Genomic DNA, 21,135 nt, shown 5'->3' on the forward strand with positions numbered 1-21,135 from the left:
GGCCAGGAGGAGGTGACTTTTTTCTGGGGGGGGGGGGGAGAAGCCTCCAGGCACCCTCCTCCCTGAAGGTGGGGTTGGGGATTATCTCTCCCTGAAGGGGGGAGGCCGGCACCAAACATGTAAATCCAGAGGGGTGACTTTTTTTGTTACCTCTCGGAGTGGGAAGGGGGCCGATCACCCAGGCAACGCCGGGTAACCCCTGCTAGTTTATAATAATTGTTTCCAGCTAGATTTACAGTGGTATTGGAATGTAATAGTTTTGGTTGTATTTGATTGGTAAATTGGTTAATGGGAGTGTTTTCACTGATTAATTGTTTACTGGAATTAGTATGTATGCAAGGATTTGTATGGTTACTGCTATTATGATTTATATTTGGGGTTTTTGATATTGTGCAGCTATAGATTACATTTTTTACTTTGCAGGAACCTTGTAAAGGATATATATATATATATATATATATATATATATATATATATATGTGTGTGTGTGTGTGTGTATAAATAAAGGACATCTTGCTTCGCTCTCTGTGTGAGGAACGGTATCTATTATACTATTAAGATACTCTGTCAATTTTTGGAATAAAGGGAATTTGGATATGTGGAACAAATTCGATTTAGTTTTTAGCCTGGCAAAATAGCTTCTAGGGTGTTAAAATCGAAAAAAAAAATCGGCGTATGTCGACTAAACATATTGTTTTTACACAATATACACACACACACATATATATATATATATATATATATAAATCCACACACACATATATATACAAACACGTATTTATATATATATATATATATATATATATATATATATATATATATATATATATATATATATATACATATATACATATATTGTTTCATTTTACTTCAGTCGAAGTTCTCAGAAATCAAGAGGCCACTATACCTGGGGCTAACACTTGAACTCTATACGAGATACATAGATATTCGAATGTTCCATTCAAGTTCTTTATCTCTCAAATACTGAATTAGTCAAGAAGTTGAGAACATAATTTTCCTCTCCCCAATTAACCATTTTTATACGTTGTAGTATATCTTTCATGTTGATCTCTTGGTCTTACTGGATTCCAGGACAAGAATTTATCTAGTCTGGTGGAGTATCCAGTTTCGTGCTATTACTGTAGGTAATATCACTTGGAGAAGGTGCACCATTCCTCGGAAAAGCTAATGTGGGTTAGCCATAGTGAGGAGATCTTATTTGGGCTGCGAATACTATGTGATTTTGAATATTTGGTCAGGGTTTACTTCTATGGAAAAAGTATCCTCATGCCATATTGTTCTAACAAACTCCTGTACAGAGAGATCTTAGACACTCGAGGATAGTGTCTAGTAGGCATTCAAGTTCTCTCCTATGTGTTTTATTTTACTTCAGTCGAAGTTCTGAGAAATCAAGGGGCCTACGACCTGGGACTAACACTTGAACTCTATATGAGATACATAGCTATTCGAATGTTCCATTAAAGTTCTTTATCTCTCAAATACTGAATTAGTAAAGAAGTTGAGAACATAATTTTCCTCTCCCCAATTAACCATTTTGATACGTTGTAGTATATCTTTCATGTTGGTCTCTTGGTCTTACTGGATTCCAGGACAAGAATTTATCTAGTCTAGTGGAGTATCCAGTTTCGTGCTATTACTTGAGGTAACATCACTTGGAGGAAGTGCACCATTCCCCATAAAAGTTAATGTAAATAACTATAGTGAGGAGATCTTATTTGGCAGCGACTATTATGTAACGAATAATAATAACGACGGTAACGAATAAGGCTGAATAGCTACATGTTTTGGTTTCGATTCTAGCTGATGTCATACTTTTTAAAAAACTTTTGCAATCACTACTGTCTATATATTGGGTAAATATAACAATTAATAGAAAATTGGCTCAATAATAATAAATACAAAATCGGCATGAACAAAAAAAGCATATTTTAGCGTATATTATGGCCGGGTAATGACGAGTGGACCACTAGTATATATATATATATATATATATATATATATATATATATATATATATATATATATATATATATATAGTGATGGGACGATTCCAAAAATTTTCCCGATTCAGATCCAATTACCGATTCTGATTCCCGATTCCGATTCCGATTTTTAAAAAGTATTTTATAAAAATTGAAAAAAAAAGTATTTTATAAATATTTAATTAGAGATTTGTTGTTTCTTTTTTGTAAATGTTCAAATTATTACATAAACACCCGGGACATTTCCGCGTATATTTTTCTCAAATGTTTTCCTTGTAATTGATTAAAAATTGTAAGACAAGAAAAGATTTATTTTGAATTAAAACAATGCCAGATTGTATCAGTTCGTTGTTAATGTACATCATGCTATTGAAAAGTTTTCATAAACAGTTGAAAACAGTCGACGATTGGTAGGCAAAATGAGAAAATGATGTAAGAACAAAATATTAACAACGCCCGATCCCATTGTTATGAACGAATTTATAAATAATGATGTTACCATTCAAAATGACATTTTTAACATGGGTAGGACGTGAACATTGTTAACTATTATGTGCCTTCCTTTTATGAATGAAGTTTAAATTTTATTTCTATTATAAAAATTTGATGGAGTATTAAATTGATTTGCCTTGCTGTAAAAAAAACAAAAACAAGATGCAAATAATAATAATAATAATAATAATAATAATAATAATAATAATAATAATAATAATAATAATAATAAATAACAACAACAACAACAACAACAAATTTGTAGATTTACACTCTCAGCTGAATCCCCATTCCAAAATGAAATATTACTTAAAAAACATTACGGAAAGAAAAGCAATCATTTTAGTATTTAGAGTGGATGATCAGTTTCGAATATAAGTTAAACGTAAAATACTCGGTAATTCTTTTTGGGACGCCAGCACATATGCACGCACGCACGAACGCATTCCAGCACGCCAGATTTCAATCTGCCATTTTAGTTCGCCAAAAAGCAGGCCAGTACACCAAATTTCATTCCATCATAGAAACAAATCTCTATAGAAAAAAACAACTTGTTTTTACATTTTTATCTAGCGAGTAAACATAAAATTACATAGGGAAAACCACGTGTATTACTTTTTAAATCCAACAACGGAGCTGAAGTCGATGTTCTGCTTCTAAGCCTAAACTAACATTTTGGATAAATCTTTCCGTGGTGTATCGGGAAAATATTTTTCTAATGGTATAAAAAATAATAAATTTTATTTTTACAAGAACATTTATACATTTATCTAGCCAATAAATATAAAATTACAATGAAAACCTACTTTTATCACTTAAAAACATCCGACTTATATTCTAATACGAATTTAGATAAAAATGGTACCGGTTAAAATTGCAAAAGTGAATAAATAAGTAAAAATGGTACGTTGGCGACGGAAACGTAGAAACGTTCGAGAAGTGCGGCCTAAGCTCTTATTCCTATAGTTTAAAATCCTCACCCAAAGTAAAATTAAATAAATATTTTTAGTAGACATTTACACAGGTAAGGGTGGGGTTAAGCTTTGTAAATAGGGGCTAATCGCGGTCAATGTAAAACTGGAAATGCTTTTTGTTAGTTTGGATGATTGTTTTAGCAGGCCAGTGTGAAATCTCTTTAGAGAAGTAGAGATGAGGGCTACAAAATTTTATTGCTGTTATATCCACTCTCTTTCTCTATTCGTTTGACTATAAAATCAACAGTGGGTTCTTTGATATAATAGGGGCGCGTCTGAAATATACGTTCTGTTTAGAGCACAATTGAACGATGATAATTGACTTTTGCGATTTAAACTTTAATGCAAGCCATTATATATAAAAATAATTTTTATAAAATCAACAGGTTCTCTACAGTGCAATGTAAACTACAATGTATTGTGGACTAAGTCACTGCGAAGAGGCATGTGAAGCTTTAACCCGATGCACCGCGATGGGGTTTCAATGAGAGCATGCAATCAATCGATTTGATTGAAAAATGGACGATTTCACCGATTTCAATGACAATAAAAATATTGAAGGGTGAAACATTCGTTGATCATCGTTCAATCCCGGGCAACATCGGGTCTCTCTGCTAGTAATAGCTAATTTTCTTCCACAACAAAAAAGTTATACTTGCGAATTGGGGAAAACATAAACAAACAAAAACAAAATAAAACCAATGATAATTTTATAAATATTGGCAAACCAAAACAGTACACCTTTCAAAGTTAGCAGCAAACGGTGTTTAGTCAGATACTTTTCCTGATATTAAACTTCACCAGTAATATAACTCCCAGCGAGAGTTTCAATTTGCCAGGTTTATTTATTTATTAAATTGCAAGGTAAAAGTACAGAATAGTTAACAAACAACTTTCCTCTTTATGTTAAGAGTGGCTTTCTAAATAATGTTATTATTTCAGTACCGTTAGTAAATTGCATTGGGTGGATTTCTACCAGTAATTTGTTTTATTATTTATTTTAAAGTCATTATCAAGACTCAAAAGATATGACCCTATCGTGGCTTTCATTTTCCTTATTCCAACGTAATGCTCGACACCACTTGTTTTTCGAACCAAGTAAACATTTTAAAGTCTATTGTAAAACAAAACAAACATTCGTATTATATTAAAAAAAAAGTTATATTTGATTATTTGTAAATGTAAATTTGTGATTCAATTTTGCCAATTTTCTGTATAATAACATGTTTTTTTTTAACAAGTAAAATCATTTTGGTGAAAAAAAAAGGTTAAAAGCTGTGACCGCCAATGATTAAATCTTTGAATTAAATTTCCGTTAAGTTTTCATTTTTTTTTTTACTGAATAAACGCTTTAAAATGAATGAAACCACTAACAATTTAGCCAGCTAGGTAGAAAAATCGATTTTGCCCTTTTAAAAACAACAGTAAATAAGTATAAATATTAAAAAAAAAATATGCGATCTGTAGTCTCGTTTTTGAACTTTTAAAATAAGTGAAACCACTAACAACTTAGCCAGTTAGGTAGAAAACGAATGCTTAGAAAATCGATATTATTTTTTTAAAACAAAAGTAAACAAGTAAAAATGTGTTTTAAAAATATTATTGGAGGTATAGTATCATTTGATAACAATGTCTCCTTCAAGAATAGCCATAAAATGTTTTCAATCGATATTTTCCCAATAATTAATGAGTTTTCCGGGCATCAATAAAACCACACTTTAAAAGAAGTTAAACACAAATAAATTTATTCAGGTATGTAGAAGAGTCTTGCTTTTGGTAACATTTATTTGTTGACTATTTGTGTATCATTTCTTTTCTTTTTCTATTAATTACAGTAGTAAATGTCCCAATCCAAGTTTTCTTTTAGAGGTACGTGCATAAGTTTAAATGTAGATATAATTTCCCCTTTAATTAAGGAAATCTTCAAAATGTTTTTTTTCCTTATGTATCTCATCCAAGAGTTTGATGAACTCAACGGAGATTTTGATCAATATTTTTCACTTGCATCCAAACAGAAGTGCAATAAACTTTAATTATTTCAGAAGAAGCCGATGGAAGACACCGCCAATGTACAGCTGGTGCTAACGAAAATTTAAAAAATCTTGCAGAGGATTTAAAACCTTCTAATAATCAAGTGAACTTCCTCAGGTGGGGGCATATAGTCATTTACCGAATAGATGCTAAATGTTTGCAAAAGCAATAAGCAAGTTATTTCTCAATAAATGACCAATAAATAAAAGAAATTAAACTCTGCTAATCAATGTTAAATCTGTAAATGAGATTTATAACCCATTCTGTGGCCCTTCTCAGTCTTATGTTGCATATGAACAACTCTAAAATAAAACAAAAAAGAAAACAATTTGTACTTGTTTCATTTTTTATTGCAAAAAAAAAAAAAAAAAGAAATGAAAAGAATCGGTTCAGTATCGAAAATAAGGTTATAATTTTTCCGCTTCCTATACCCCCAAAAGTTCCGATTTTTCCGATTCCTGATTCCGATCAATCGTCTCAACCTTATATATATATATATATATATATATATATATATATATATATATATATATATATATATATATATATATATATATATATATATATATATATAAAGTGACCGTGTACGTGTGTATATATGTGAAGACCGGTCTCTATTAAACTATTTTGTTAATTTTTGGTCTACAGACTTTAAGCTTAATATATAGGGCATTAGAACCATGGGATCAAATTTTGATTTGAATTTCAGCTGGTAAAAATAGCTGCTAAGAGGGCAAAATTGATGAAAAAATTGAAATTTTGAAGACGTAAGTCAACTTTAAGTACTCACACATGCGCAAATATACATTTATATGCAAAACTGCGTTAATTTAAGTTGTGTGGTTGCTGATACGTACATGATACGGAGACGTACATGTTTTGCTTTCGATTCTAGCTGATGGCACCCAAGTCAAGTATTTTGTAAAACTTTTGAAATCACTATTATATTGCGGATACAGTATAACAATCAATGAAGAATTGGCTTTATAATAATAATAATAATAATAATAATAATAATAATAATAATAATAATAATAATAATAAATACGAAATCTGCATCAATTAAAATATACTATTTAAGCGTCTTTTATGACCGGGCAACGTCGGGCGGTTTACTTATATATAATAAAATTGAGAGAAATGGTAGAACCACTCTAAAGGGGGAAAAAGACACCGGTCGCAGAATTTGTGTGCATGATGGTAAATATAGATGAGACGTGGAAAACTATCTAATACGAAAGAATGGCGAAAGAAGATGAACTTCAAGATAAAACGCAAGAGGGGGGGGGAAAGAAGATAAAGAGATAAAAAAAACAACAAAAAAAAAAAAATAAAATAAAAAATAAAGCAAAAAGGTAGAAAGAAAGAAGAAAAAGAAATAAAGAAAAGAGAATTTCCCAAAGCAGGAAACAACAAAACAAACAAACAAACAAACAACAATAAGGCAAACAAACAAAAACAATAAACACACACACACACACACACACACACACACACACACACACACACACACACAAACAAAACATTAGGGACGGTTAACGCAGAATAGAGAGCAATATTGAGGGTTTCATGCGACCGCATCTAGATTTTTTTTCAACTTCCATATATCAAACGCGTGATTCGGATTTGTTTTGTTTTGGTGTTTGATTTGTTTTATTGTTTGTGTGTGTGTGTGTGTGTGTGTGTGTGTGTGTGTGTGTGTGTTTCGTTTCATTTATTTTATATTTCCCAACTCTTGCGTGCACTTTTTTTTTTTTTTTTTTTTTTTTTTTTTTTTTTTTTACACCACGTGCTGCAGGCTATTGGGGAGAAAAGACGCTGTTTAATAAATACGATTTTGATTCTTTTCTTCAGGAGGTTAGCGACGGGTGGGAACGACAGAGAATGGCTGGCCACTTATGAACCGGAATTATAAAACAGGCTTTAGGCCATTTCTGTGGGGTGGAGGTTGTTTTTAGAGGAGGGACAGGAGGAGGAGCAGCAGCAGGAAGAGAAGGAGGAGAAAGGTGGAAATATTTTTGCGTTTTCTCGAAAAAGGAGGTATCAGAATGGGCTAACATTTTGGTTTTATGATTGGTGATGGAAAGAACTCGTAATTATAAAAGCTACGCCTAATAAAACACACACACACACACGCACGCACGCACACACACACGCACACACACAAATTATATATGACTTTTAAATGATATAAAAAACGACTCACATAAAACCCGCGCAAAAAATAAAAATAAAACAAGATGGAGGATCGGTAATGAATGTTTCATTCGGAAATCATTCGTCTTGCTTTTTATTTTAAAAAACAAACAAAAATTTTTAAAAAATTTATTTTGCTTTTATGCATCTTTTTGCTCTTGGTTTCTTTTAAAACAATAAAAGATAGAAAAGGGGAGGGGGTGAATGAAATTAATTGAGTAAAAAATGCCAGCGTTTTAAAATGTTGCATTTTAAAAAAATGTCAAGAAAATTAAAACAATGACGGGTTCAATTTAACGCTAGTACTTTCTCAGAGATGTCACTTGGTAACATATAAATTAACGAATTACTCAAAGCTTTTACAATAAAACAACGACCGCAAATATAAATAAATAAATAATAAATAAATAAATAAAATAAGGAAACAAGAATAATTGAAAGAATTCCACCAGAACAAATAGAAAAAAAAAATCAAAGAAGAGTGCACGGAGAGCACCCATTTACGCCAATCCATCAGCAGATAAAACCTTCATTTGCTATTATTTATTTTAGGGCTTTCTCATGCCAGTTACCACAGTTCTTTTCTATCTTTTTAGTATTCTGTTTCTGAAAAAAAAAGAATACAATGTTGAAGAACCTTCTAGGTAGTTCCGGGGTCCAGATTATTACCAAAACTGAAGCTTTGACATTCTAATCCAAAGGTCAAAGAGCTCAGATGAACATTTTCAGAACTCTGTTTAGTAATTCTGTAAATATGCGAAAATCATAGATATTTAGGTCTTGCCAGATCGACCTGCATACATGCGTACATGCATATATAAATAAATATCTCTTCGTCAGTGTGTGTGCGTGTGTGTGTGTGTGTGTGTGTGTGTGTGTGTGTGTGTGTGCGCGCGCGCTTGTGTGTGAGTTTGTTCCGTATAGAATTCACTACGGCTGGGCTAATTTTTATGAAATTTCGCACAAATGTACTTTATGTATCTGGCAGTGTTCTTCCGTAGGTTATGCATTGGAATGCCGTCGATAAGTATCGATAATCGACAATCGAAAAATTCGATCTAAGAAAGAGCAGGTGATTTTGACGCTTTATACAGCCTAACATCACAAGTGCATTTGAGAAGTTTTATCACTGCACAAACAGAAAGGCTTGACATATGAAATCAACAGTAGGTTCTTTGATATGACAGGGGCACGTTCAAAATGAATGCTTCTGTTTAAAGCGCAATTAAAACAGGATACTTGACTTTTGTAATTTTAAACTTAAATTCAAGCCATTATCACCGCATAAGCAAATAGATCAGGCATATAAAATCTACAGTAGGTTCTTTGATACTATAGGGGCACGTTTGAAATTTATATTCCTGATTAGCCCACACTTGATATATGAAATTTGTATTTTAAACTTTAATTTAAGCCGTTATATATATAAAAATAAGTTAATAAAATAAACTACAGGCTCTCTATAGTGCAATGTAGACTACAATGTATTGTGGACTAAGCCATTGCGAGAACGTCTGTGAAGCTCCCTCGTGGTCCACCGCGGTGAACTCCCGTAAGAGAAGGCTATCAATTGATTTGATTGAAAAATGGACAATTTCTTGGATTTCGATGGTATGAGAGTGTGAAACATTTGTTGATCATCATTCAATCCCGGGCAACGTCAGGTCCCCTTGCTTTTATATATATATATATATATATGTGTGTGTGTGTGTGTGTGGTGTGTATATATAATCATACATACATGCATGCATGCATAAATACATATGTACATACATGTATGCATACATATACTACTAACATAATAATATCGTATCTCTCTCCCCCCTCTCTCTCTCTGAACCGAAGTTGCGTCATATTATCACAGTTAAATAATAGATCTAAAATCCAAAGATTTGTTTGTACATATTTTTTCGTAGACCAACCTTTTCGATGTACGAACTCGATGACTGCTAACATATACATTATATACTATAACTTTTATAATTTACTAACTAGCTCTACCTACGTATTGAGCACTTTCGAAGTAAATACTTAAAGTTTACGCATAAATCTATACTTTCGTATATTAATTTATGTGGTTAAATGAATTAGTCACACACACACACACACACACACACACACACACACACACACACACACACACACACACACACACACACACACATATATATACTATGATCTAGTTTTTTTGTGTATTGATATTCATTCTTTTTTCCTATTTTTTTTTTTACAAACAATTTGATAGGAGTATAATGTATATCTATACTATTTTTTTTTATTTATTTAAAAAGAAAATACAACTTTTTTATATCTTGGTCGTAGAATTGCATTCACTAGCAAAAGATGTAGCTAATTTGCATATTTTTTAAACATTCGTTTTAATTAATTCCTTATTAGATTTTTTTTTCAGTTTTCTTATCTGTAGTTAACTATTACGTGCAATTATATTCATGCAAATATTCTACATGATTGCGTAATATTTGCGTAAAAAGCTTATAGTAAACACAAAACTATTTCCATATATATGTATGCATGCGTATGTATTTTTGTTTTAAAAAATTTGCCTATAAACCTCACATATAGATTTTGTCTACAGACATAAAACTTCATATATAAGGTATTTGAACCCATGTGACACTATATTTGCGTTTTAGCCCAGAAAATCTGTAGAAAAGAGTGAAAATTAAAGAAAGAAAGAAAAAAAAAAAGGAATTTGCAAGGTGGAGATCGAAGGACGACATAACGAATACGCATGCATAACGTAGTAGATATTGGTTCATGTTTTAGTTTTTAGCCTTGTAGCAAACATTTCTTCATAGCTCATACATTCACAGCAGAGGTTGAGTAACTGATAAGCTAAACGTTTTTTTTTATCATTACTATAAGTCCACTGTAATATAATAATAAATACGAAATCTCTATTAATCAAAATATCATATTGAAGCGTATTTTACAACCGGGCAATGCCGGGCACCCTCTCTTTCTCTCTCTGTATATATATATATATATATATATATATATATATATATATATATATATATATATATAGCCTTTGAGATTTGAAAAAAGAATCACTCGACTGCCGGTCGAGTGTGAGGGAAAATGTACTCGTCCAAAAATATTTTTACTCGTCCGACTTTATGTCCTTGTTTCAGTCAATAATAGTAAATGATTTTACAATAATTCAAGAAATTACCGTGTGTATAATCTAACAAGAAAATATTTGTTTAACTCTTGTAAATCAACTATTTTATTACTACAAACATTTCAGTAAATATTCAACAAAACGTTAAAATTCAACACCAGTTTCTTTTACAGCATCATTCATATTATTGTTCCACAGAAATATGAATCATTTTTTCGGATGCTGATACGTAGTATCAAGATGACAATTAAAATATAAATAATTACATTACTGTGTTTATTGGTATCGTTAGAAAACGAATATATCTAACTTTATACACAAAGAAAATATAATGTAAAATCACACCCTTGAAATAAATATTTTTTAAAATGCAAAACAAATATTAGAGATTCATTTTTTCATTAAAACATTTCAATATGAAGCCTCTAATTGAAAAATATTCTGAAACACACAATCATCCCAGCAGCTCAAAAGAATCAGAAATAGTTACAATAATTACTGAACAAAACTCGAAGCGAGATCATAATAAAAATGGACGTTTAGCATCATATAGCATTGAACATTTCAGCGAAATTTATATAGATTAGTAAGTAGTACCTAGTAATTAAATAGCTTTGTTAATGAAACAATAAAGGTTTTTTATACATTTATTCTATATTTTTATTTTTTTACAAGGCAAGTCGAAATATTATATGTATAACATGTTACTAATAATCAGCCGTCTTGATATTTTTATGTGTTTACATTTTTATAATTCATGTCCAGATTTGTTTATATCCTGATACATTTCTATCGTCTCTGGAATAAATGTTTGTTTACGAAGAAACAAAACTGAAGCGAAAACTGATTACTTGTTGTATAATTTAATTTTCGGTGCGTGCTTGACGGAACGATGCGTTTCTCCCCTCTTTCAAATAGCCGTCTTTACTTTTGTAAGCATGAAGTGTATGTAGTCGAACCGTCGAAGAATTTCCAAATGAATTTCAAAATCAGAGAGCTAAATGAAGCCGACATTTTGACTACACGCCGAATGTGTAAATTTGACCTCTTGTTGGCCTTTAGCATGACCACTCTATTTTCAATACGATATTCCAACAGTCTAACAGCTAGAGATTAAAGAATTCACAAATGATGAGACATAGGTCATTCTAAGTCACCGCATATTTGAGAGTTTTTCCCGTTTCTTTATTTAAAGAAATTTTATCGACTGGCGGGCGAGTAATTTACGACTTTTAGTCGCCCCAAGAAATTTTCAATCGACTGTGGCAAAGGCTATATATATATATATATATATATATATATATATATATATATATATATATATATATATATGTGTGTGTGTGTGTGTGTGTGTGTGTGTATGTATAAATATATATATATATAAAATTTTTATTTATTGTATATAAACATGTATCGCTAAACCTTCATGGGCATGTTCCAGTCAACTAGTTATAACTAACTAGAGACATCACTAGGCAATGTTGCTTTTACAAAAGTTCAGTCCTTGGTATTAAGCACTCTTGTATATAACTTGTTAAATTTCTTAGGTGTTTTATCTCTGAATTATATTAATCTGAAATATACATAAATACATACATACATACATATATGTATATTTATATATATGTGTGTGTATGTGTGCGTATGTGCATGTGTGTGTGTGGATATATCATCTCTCACATTCTGAAAATGTATGTATATATATGTATACTTACTTACTGACTTAATTGTTTTCCCACGAATGATAAAAAAGCTAATAAGTTTTTTTATATAGTTTTAAAGGTTAAAAAAAACTCCCAAGAATATATATATATATATATATATATATATATATATATATATATATATATATATATATATATATATATATATATTTATTTTCTGAATACTTGTTCATACACAATGTTTTGTGGAGTCACATTTTTTGTGTTGATCTAAGGATTGCCCGTTTACTGACGATAGAACACGCAACAGATACTTGTCTATGTGAGAAGCAATCAGTCTGTAGATGTAAGTCACACAAATCTAAAAATTGCCCCTGAGCGTTGTTGATGATTATTGCGAATGCCAAGCGAATTGTGAAGTGAAATATCTTAAGTTGATATATCTGTTGAAATCATTCTATGCACGTTCGCTGATGACCACGTTTCCTAAGGTTGACAGGGAGAAAATATGAAGGTTTAATTTTAGTATGTAATTGAGTACGTAATAGAAAATGTTGAATTAAAATGCTTAGCCGGTTTTTTTTTTGCATAAGTATAGTGTTATCGATAATAAATCGACAAAAATAAAAGTGAAAAAAAATCTTTTTAAAGAATAAATTAACAAAGTGGGAGACCGATGATAATTTAGAATGAAGAAAGAAAGGAGAAAAAATGTAAAAATGTTAAAAAAAAGGAAATAGTTTGGCAAACTTTTGTTTTTGTTCAGATAAATATGTTTGTCTTCATAAATTTGATATGTAAAAAAAAGTCCCTTCAAATAAATGAGAATATTCGTAAACATTTGTGATAATTCTTCGTTATTGCAGCGAAATTTGAAACTTGAAATGCTTATTTTCAAGTGAAACCAATTGTGTCAACTGAATTGCCATGTCGCAGTAATGAGAATATCCAAAAATTACGAAAAACAATGAAATAGAAACTATAGTATTATGTAACAGTATATATTAGCCCGTGGGAAATATCAGGAACAGTGAAGGATGGCTGGCTGCGAAGAGATTAGCAGCAGCAGTAGAAAAAAAAGTATATACAAATAAGGAAGTGTGCAGTGAGAATTGGAATACACCCTACTACAACCGGACTCTCACAGCTGGTGATTTTAAAAAAATGGGAGCTGGACGTGAGGACACCTCAATATAATATTCCTTGTTGACTGTCTGTCCAGCGGGGAAACCAGTGCATATCGATCATGCCCGTGCTGTCAAAAATTAGATCATAAAATTTGGGTTGGATTTGCTCTGTTCTGCCTTCTTCGGCCTGGAAGTGCTAGGATTCTTCCAGTGGGAACTCTGTCTCTTGGTCATAGCAGTAGATCCATATTACATCGCAGGTCATCAGAGCATCAAGAACTGCGGGATCTGAATTGATCAGCTTAACCATCATATGAGGATATGCAGTAAAATTTTGTTTTAAACTTGGGGGAAAATGCCACAGAAAGTATGGAATGCTTCAGACTGTATTTTGACCATCTTATATGAATCGAGCACTAGTTTTTGAATTGCAAAAGCGATTCAAGAAAAGCAGGGAGTACGTGATGCATGAGAGGTATGGGAGGAGTAAGTAAGTCAAAACACCAGAGCTGATTGGCCAAATAAAGAATTTCATAGATAAGGACCGTCGTGTGACTGTTGAGACAATAAGTGCACAATGTTTGATGTCAGTATAGGAACTGTACACACTATTATTGGCGAAGAACTGAAGATGCTGAAGATTTGCGCGAAATTTGTCCCAAGAGTGCTCAGAAAAGACCAGAAAGCAAGAAGTTGTCATGACAGGAGGGAGATGGTTGAGCTGATCAATTCAGATCCCGCAGTTCTTGATGCTCTGATGACCTGCGATGTAATATGGATCTACTGCTATGACCAAGAGACAGAGTTCCCACTGGAAGAATCCTAGCACTTCCAGGCCGAAGAAGGCAGAACAGAGCAAATCCAACCCAAATTTTATGATCTAATTTTTGACAGCACGGACATGATCGATATGCACTGGTTTCCCGCTGGACAGACAGTCAACAAGGAATATTATATTGAGGTTCTAATGGAATTCAGGAAGAGGTTCCATCGGAGGAAGGGGCCAACACTCTTCAAAGCGGGTCAGTGGTATTTCCACCAAGACAATGCATCAATCAGTCCATAACGTCATCCTTATCATAGACTATTTGACCAAGATGGGCATTAAGACAGTTCACCATCCTTCCTATAGTCCAGGCATTGCTATTTTTGTCGTTGTGAGACAATTGAGGAGATTAAAAAAGCGGTAAGAGCGCCATTGACACCCTCACGCAAGATGATATTCATGGAACCTTCCAGAAGTTGCGTTAACGGCACAAGTGCCTTGCAGTCAGAGGAGATAACTACGAAGGGGGCTAGAGTTTCATGCTTGTACTACAAATAAAAGTGCCCATACGAGAAAAAAAATATATGGAAACTTATTGAAAGCACCCCATAATAATAATAATTGGTAGTTCTTGAAGCTGTCGCCATCAAAGCAACCGAATGAGAAAAATAAAAAGAAATACCTAGGAGAGAACAAGAAAGCTAGGACTAAACTATATAGCAGAAACCTAATAAAAGGTATAAACATATGGGCAGTGTTGCTAGTAAGATACTCTGGACCATTTAAAGGGTAAACCAAATAAGAATTGAGGCATCTCAACCAGAAGACCAGGAAACCTAAGACTATGTACAATGCACTACAATCCAATGATGATGCTGGCCGACTCCATGCAAAAATGAAAGACAGAGGAAGGAAACTTGTTTGTATAGAAGACTGTAAACGACAATGAATAATTACTGTAACAAGATCCACTGAAAAAAGGAACTATACAGAAGATAGAGAGGTAAGGGATATGATAAGAAAAGAAAAAATAGGAGGAGTAACAGCTACACGGACGATTCATAAGATGATAAAAGATAAGACAAACGAAAATACTTGGGCACGCCTACAAAAAGGAAACCTAAAAATAGAAACAACAATAACAGCGACATAAGATAACGCGATTAGAACCAACGATATCGAAGCAAGGATCGACAAGACACAAGAAGACAGTAAATGCAGACTCTGTGGACAAAGAAACGACACAATAAACAACATTATCAGTGAATGCAGTAAAATAGCCAAAAAGAATATAAAAATAGATATAATCAAGTGGGAAATGTTATTGAAAGATGTAGTGAATACTGGAAATCTGGGTAGACATGCAACAGGTTGTTCCCAAAAAGAATTCTCTGATAATGCCCTACGTGAAAACTGTTACTGAATAATAATAATAATAATAATAATAATAATAATAATAATAATAATAACTAGCGGGACCTGTGGAAATTCCACAGGGACTCATTCATATGTAATATATTGATGTTGGCATTCTGTAGATGTTCACTGTAAATGGAGACGCTCTGATATTATTGTAGCCTTTTTGTTAAAATTGCAAAAGTATTTATTTAAGCTAGCACGCGCACCCGGTAAAGCCCGATCGTAAAGTACGCTTAATTATGATATTTTAATTCTTGCAGATTTCGTATATATTATTATAGAGTCAATGTTCTATCGATTTTGATATGTTATAAAGTTGCGATTTCAAAAATAAAAAAGATATCCATATGACTTGGGTGCATTAGCTTGAATCGAAACCGAAATAAACACTTATGAAAAAACATATGTATATATTTAAATAATTTGAGTTTCTTAAGCCATAATCAAAACTGAAACCAAAACTTATGAAGAATTCTTGATAAAATTATTTATATATATATATATAAAAAGATGATTAAAGTGCCATCAGCTATAGTCGAAACCGAAACGAACACTTATGAAGAATTCTTGGTAAAATTATTTATGACAAGAAATAGAAAAACATAGCAATTAAACGACCCGGATGTAAGCGTAGCACACAAAAGAACACACACGATATCGTATTAATATATAGATAATGTCAAATTTGTAGATTAACACCCTTAGCCGAATCACTCTTCGAAAATAAGATTTTTTTTAGATGCTTATGTAGCCGAAAGAAAAAAAGACAATTATTTTATAATTTCATATAAAATATCAGTATCGTATATAAATATATAAATTTAACGTAAAATGACTATCAGTTGCAGCCGATTCTACAAACACTTTCGATTTTTTCGATTCCCGGTTCCGATTCCAAATAATAGTCCCTACACTCATATATATATATATATATATATATATATATATATATATATATATATATATATATATATATATATATATATATATATATATTATCTTTAGTTGAGCATATTGAGAAGTGATACACGAATTACCATAAGCGTATAAAGCGATTCTCTTTGTGTAAACAAATCGAGCTTAGGTATTTCGGGCGATGTCCAAAACATCGTTAATTCACGACTCACACAGCAGATTAGCGTAATGGTTAGGAGCCTTGACTGTGTGTACAGGCGGTCGGGTTTCAATCCTGGCTTGAGGTAGTTGCCTGTCTAGCCGCATTGATAAACTGTGAAACAGCGAAACAGTACTGTATGTGGATGATTATAATGCTCCTTATCTTGAGTTGAGCATACTGAGAAGTGATACTCGAATTACCATTATTCCGAATAATAGTCCCTACACTAATATATATATATATATATATATATATATATATATATATATATATATATAATACGATAACTGTTGTTTATACAGCAGCATTGCTTCCAACAAAGCCTTCATCAGTTTATGACTCAGGTGGGTTAAAGCATAATTACTACTAGCCCAGAGCGCCCGAGAAGTATCCCAAGATAGCACCAGACTTTGTCCACGCTGGTGCAAATATATATATATATATATATATATATATATATATATATATATATATATATATATATATATATATATATATATTCGCCACCAGAACGTAAGACTTTCTTTTTACTGGCATAAATGCACTTGTTTTGCGTTGGAAAAATGGTGTTGATTGTCATGTTGCTTATTTCGATCAATAAATTTCTGTTTGTATCCAGATCTGTTTATCTGAATTTAAAAGTCAAAAACTTGCTTGTCACCATGTTATATATATATATATATATATATATATATATATATATATATATATATATATATATATATAACATATCAGCTTGCATACTTAAGTGTTTAAAACGTCCATCCGGTTTATGACTTCCGGTTAAAAAAAATTCGTCTGCTTACCTAATTTATGGTCGCTCTATCATAAGTCCGATATTAAAAGCCACTGTTGCTATTCCAAGCATACGCAAGGTCAGCAATATATATATATATATATATATATATATATATATATATATATATATATATATATATATATACGAGTGTCGTTACAAAAGTAATGTGTCCTAGTTTTTAACGGAAAAAGTTGAGTAGCTACGAAGACAGGAGTGGTCCCATTAAAACGAGCGACATTTGGCTTTAGGATTCCTTCTACATATCCACCACCATGCTCAATGCACTTTTGCTAGCAATGGACTGGTGGTTGTGGATGGGTGTCAGGAGTGTGCATTATCATTCACACCTCTGTTGTCGCTCTGAAATTGACGAACTCATCTCCTAACTCTGTTTACATCAACTACATCAGTTTTGTAAACGTTCAACAGTCCCCGGTGAATGTTTATTTATTTATTTATTTATCTTTGTTTTTTTGCATGAAGGATCTTATTTATTTATTTATTTATTTATTCATTTATTTATCCTTTATCGATCCTAAGCTTCATTTTGAATACACTTTTAATCCAGACATTTTGGAATTATCAACAACTTTCATGCAAATATGACTTCTAGGATTATTTATAATTTTCAATTTATGTGCTAACCAGCAAAATTTATAGCCTGACTATTAATATAATTTTCCTAACTACTTTTCTTCTGAGGAAATTCTGAGGAAATTTTTTCTGAGCCATTCTTTGAAACTCACAAGAATAAGGAAAATGTTCAAGATTTTGTATTTCTTGTTGAATTATTTTAAAATAAATTATTATTCATTATTAAATTTTATTAAAGCTCTTCCAAGAAATTAACGTTGAATTCTGTTAGGAGAATTAAGAAAAGCGTTCAACTTTAGTGCAAATGCAACGTTCTATATGCCCACTTACTTGGCATGAATTTTCCTGAATTATTACTTCCTACACTGATGATTGCGTAAGCATGACACCCTGGTGTCTATAGTCATAAAATAATTGTTAATATTTATTTAAAAATCATTATAGTTACACACACGTATGCACACCCACACATATATATAACGATAAAAATTTAAAAATAAATATTCATAATAATTTTTATACCTACAGCTAGCGCAATCATCAGTGCAAGTGAAGTCTGATGTGAATAAATTCCTACTGAGTCGTTCTTATTAAATAATCTAGCCATATGCAAGCTCCACTGTTTTTGATCTTGTCTCACCATCTACCTAACATTTAATCTTTATCCTTGACTGGTATCTGGGCCTTGATAAGTAGTTACCTATATATATATATATATATATATATATATATATATATATATATATATATATATACTCGTATATGTGTAGGAAATAAAATATTACTATAACTTATTTGAGCCAAGCAGCGAGAATACATACACATATACATCAGAATTATGCACCAAATCCAAAACTAACTAAATGGCAGTTTCGTTTATAAAGTAGCGAATTGAGCAAAAATAAATAATACAATAAAAAGCAACAACCTTTATAATTAATAAAAAAAAAAAAAAAAAAAAAAAACGAAACAAACCCATTCAAATAAAAATCCCCGCAAATATATTAAGACTATTAAGAAAGACGTCCATTTTGTTCGTGGACGTTAATATTTGTGAAATCACGAAGATTGATAAATTTTGAAAATGAATTTTCATTTCCTTTCATTTTCGCCTGAAATTAATTGGAAATGTGCATTTTGCTTTATGCTTTTGCATTAAAAGATTGGAAATGTTCAGAATTAAAACAACAAAAGATTCGGACGTGGAAATTATAAAATAAATTAAATTGAGAAACGAAAATTAAAAGGAATAAAAATTTCTTCAATTATTTCGCTTAAGAGCCAGCGGCGAAAAGAATGGAAAAGTAGATAATAATGATAATTAAACGTGCAACATTAGATAATAATAATAATAATAATAATAATAATAATAATAATAATAATAATAATAATAATAATAATAATAATAATAATAATAATAATAATCTATATATATATGTATATATATGCATATATACATATTATGCATATATATATTAAATTATATATATGTGTATATATATGCATATATACATATTTGTGTAATATATATATATATATATATACGTATACACACGCACGCGCATATATATATATATATATATATATATATGTATCCATAATATATTATATTATTTTATAATACTATAATATATGCATCCGTAATATCTTATATTATTTTGTCTACATATATAATACTTTGATTGCAGAAATTCCTCTCTGCAACAACAGATACCACATACAAATTTATTATGCCTAGACTAATAGACACTATCTTATGTAACATAAGAACGACATTTCAGACACATTAAGTCATTACAATAAAATCCTAAAATTCATCCTAAGATATACACCATCACAATCGCAGCATCTTTAGAGGAAGTAGTTCTTGTTTTCCCCTTAACTATTAAGTCCTTCTACCACACCCAGTTGTCCAGGAGAATATATACACATATTACAGATATTGTGCTTGCACCGTATGTAACTGGATCATAAATTCATAGACATAACATAATATTTCTATTTCCCAATTCAAAAATGATGAATTCTTCCTTTTCAAATTCCACCTAGTCTCATTGGCTGAGAGCTGACAATTCGATTATTCCAGAATCTACTTCTTAATACATTAACGAACGATCCAGAGCTTTTAAAATGTGGCCGCACTCTTTACAAGAGGCAATCGTTTAAAAAATACAAATACAAACATAATAACCGCTCATAAACAAGTGAATTAAATACTTATAACCTCTCACTTACCTATGCACACATAAACAACACGACACTATCCTATCCCCCCTCCAAAATAAAAACTTGAAAAAAATATGTACAGGTACCATTGTTTATTTTTCGATTTCGAACCAGCTTAACGAACCTTACACGATGCTATATTTTTGTTTTACTTTGTTTTATAACAGGGCGTTTATTTTTCTTTTTATTTATTTTTTACATTCACTTTTAATGTGGGCGATTTAAATTAATTAATACTTTCTTACAATTAGCTAAATTTCAGTCTTGTTATATTGTTCGCATAGGTTTTCGACCATGAGAGAGATAAAGTGATCAAGCGAGAGAGAGAACGAGGGAAAAAGAGAGTGTGGAGGATATATACGGCGAGAGAGAGAGAGAGCGAGATAGAGAGAGAGAGAGAGAGAGAGAGAGAGAGAGAGAGAGAGAGAGAGAGATAAAAACTGGTGTAGATACTGTTCGCCGTGTAATGTTCTTTTTATGCGGAAGAAAATACATTTCACGACATCAACATTATCTACAACTGCTTTTATTTCCTCTTTCTCTCTCTCTCTCTCTCGCTCTCTCTATCTCCATCTCTTTCTC

This window comes from Euprymna scolopes, chromosome 43 (assembly GCF_053919585.1).
Source record: "Euprymna scolopes isolate OS-2025 chromosome 43, ASM5391958v1, whole genome shotgun sequence".
Lineage (NCBI taxonomy): Eukaryota > Metazoa > Mollusca > Cephalopoda > Sepiida > Sepiolidae > Euprymna > Euprymna scolopes.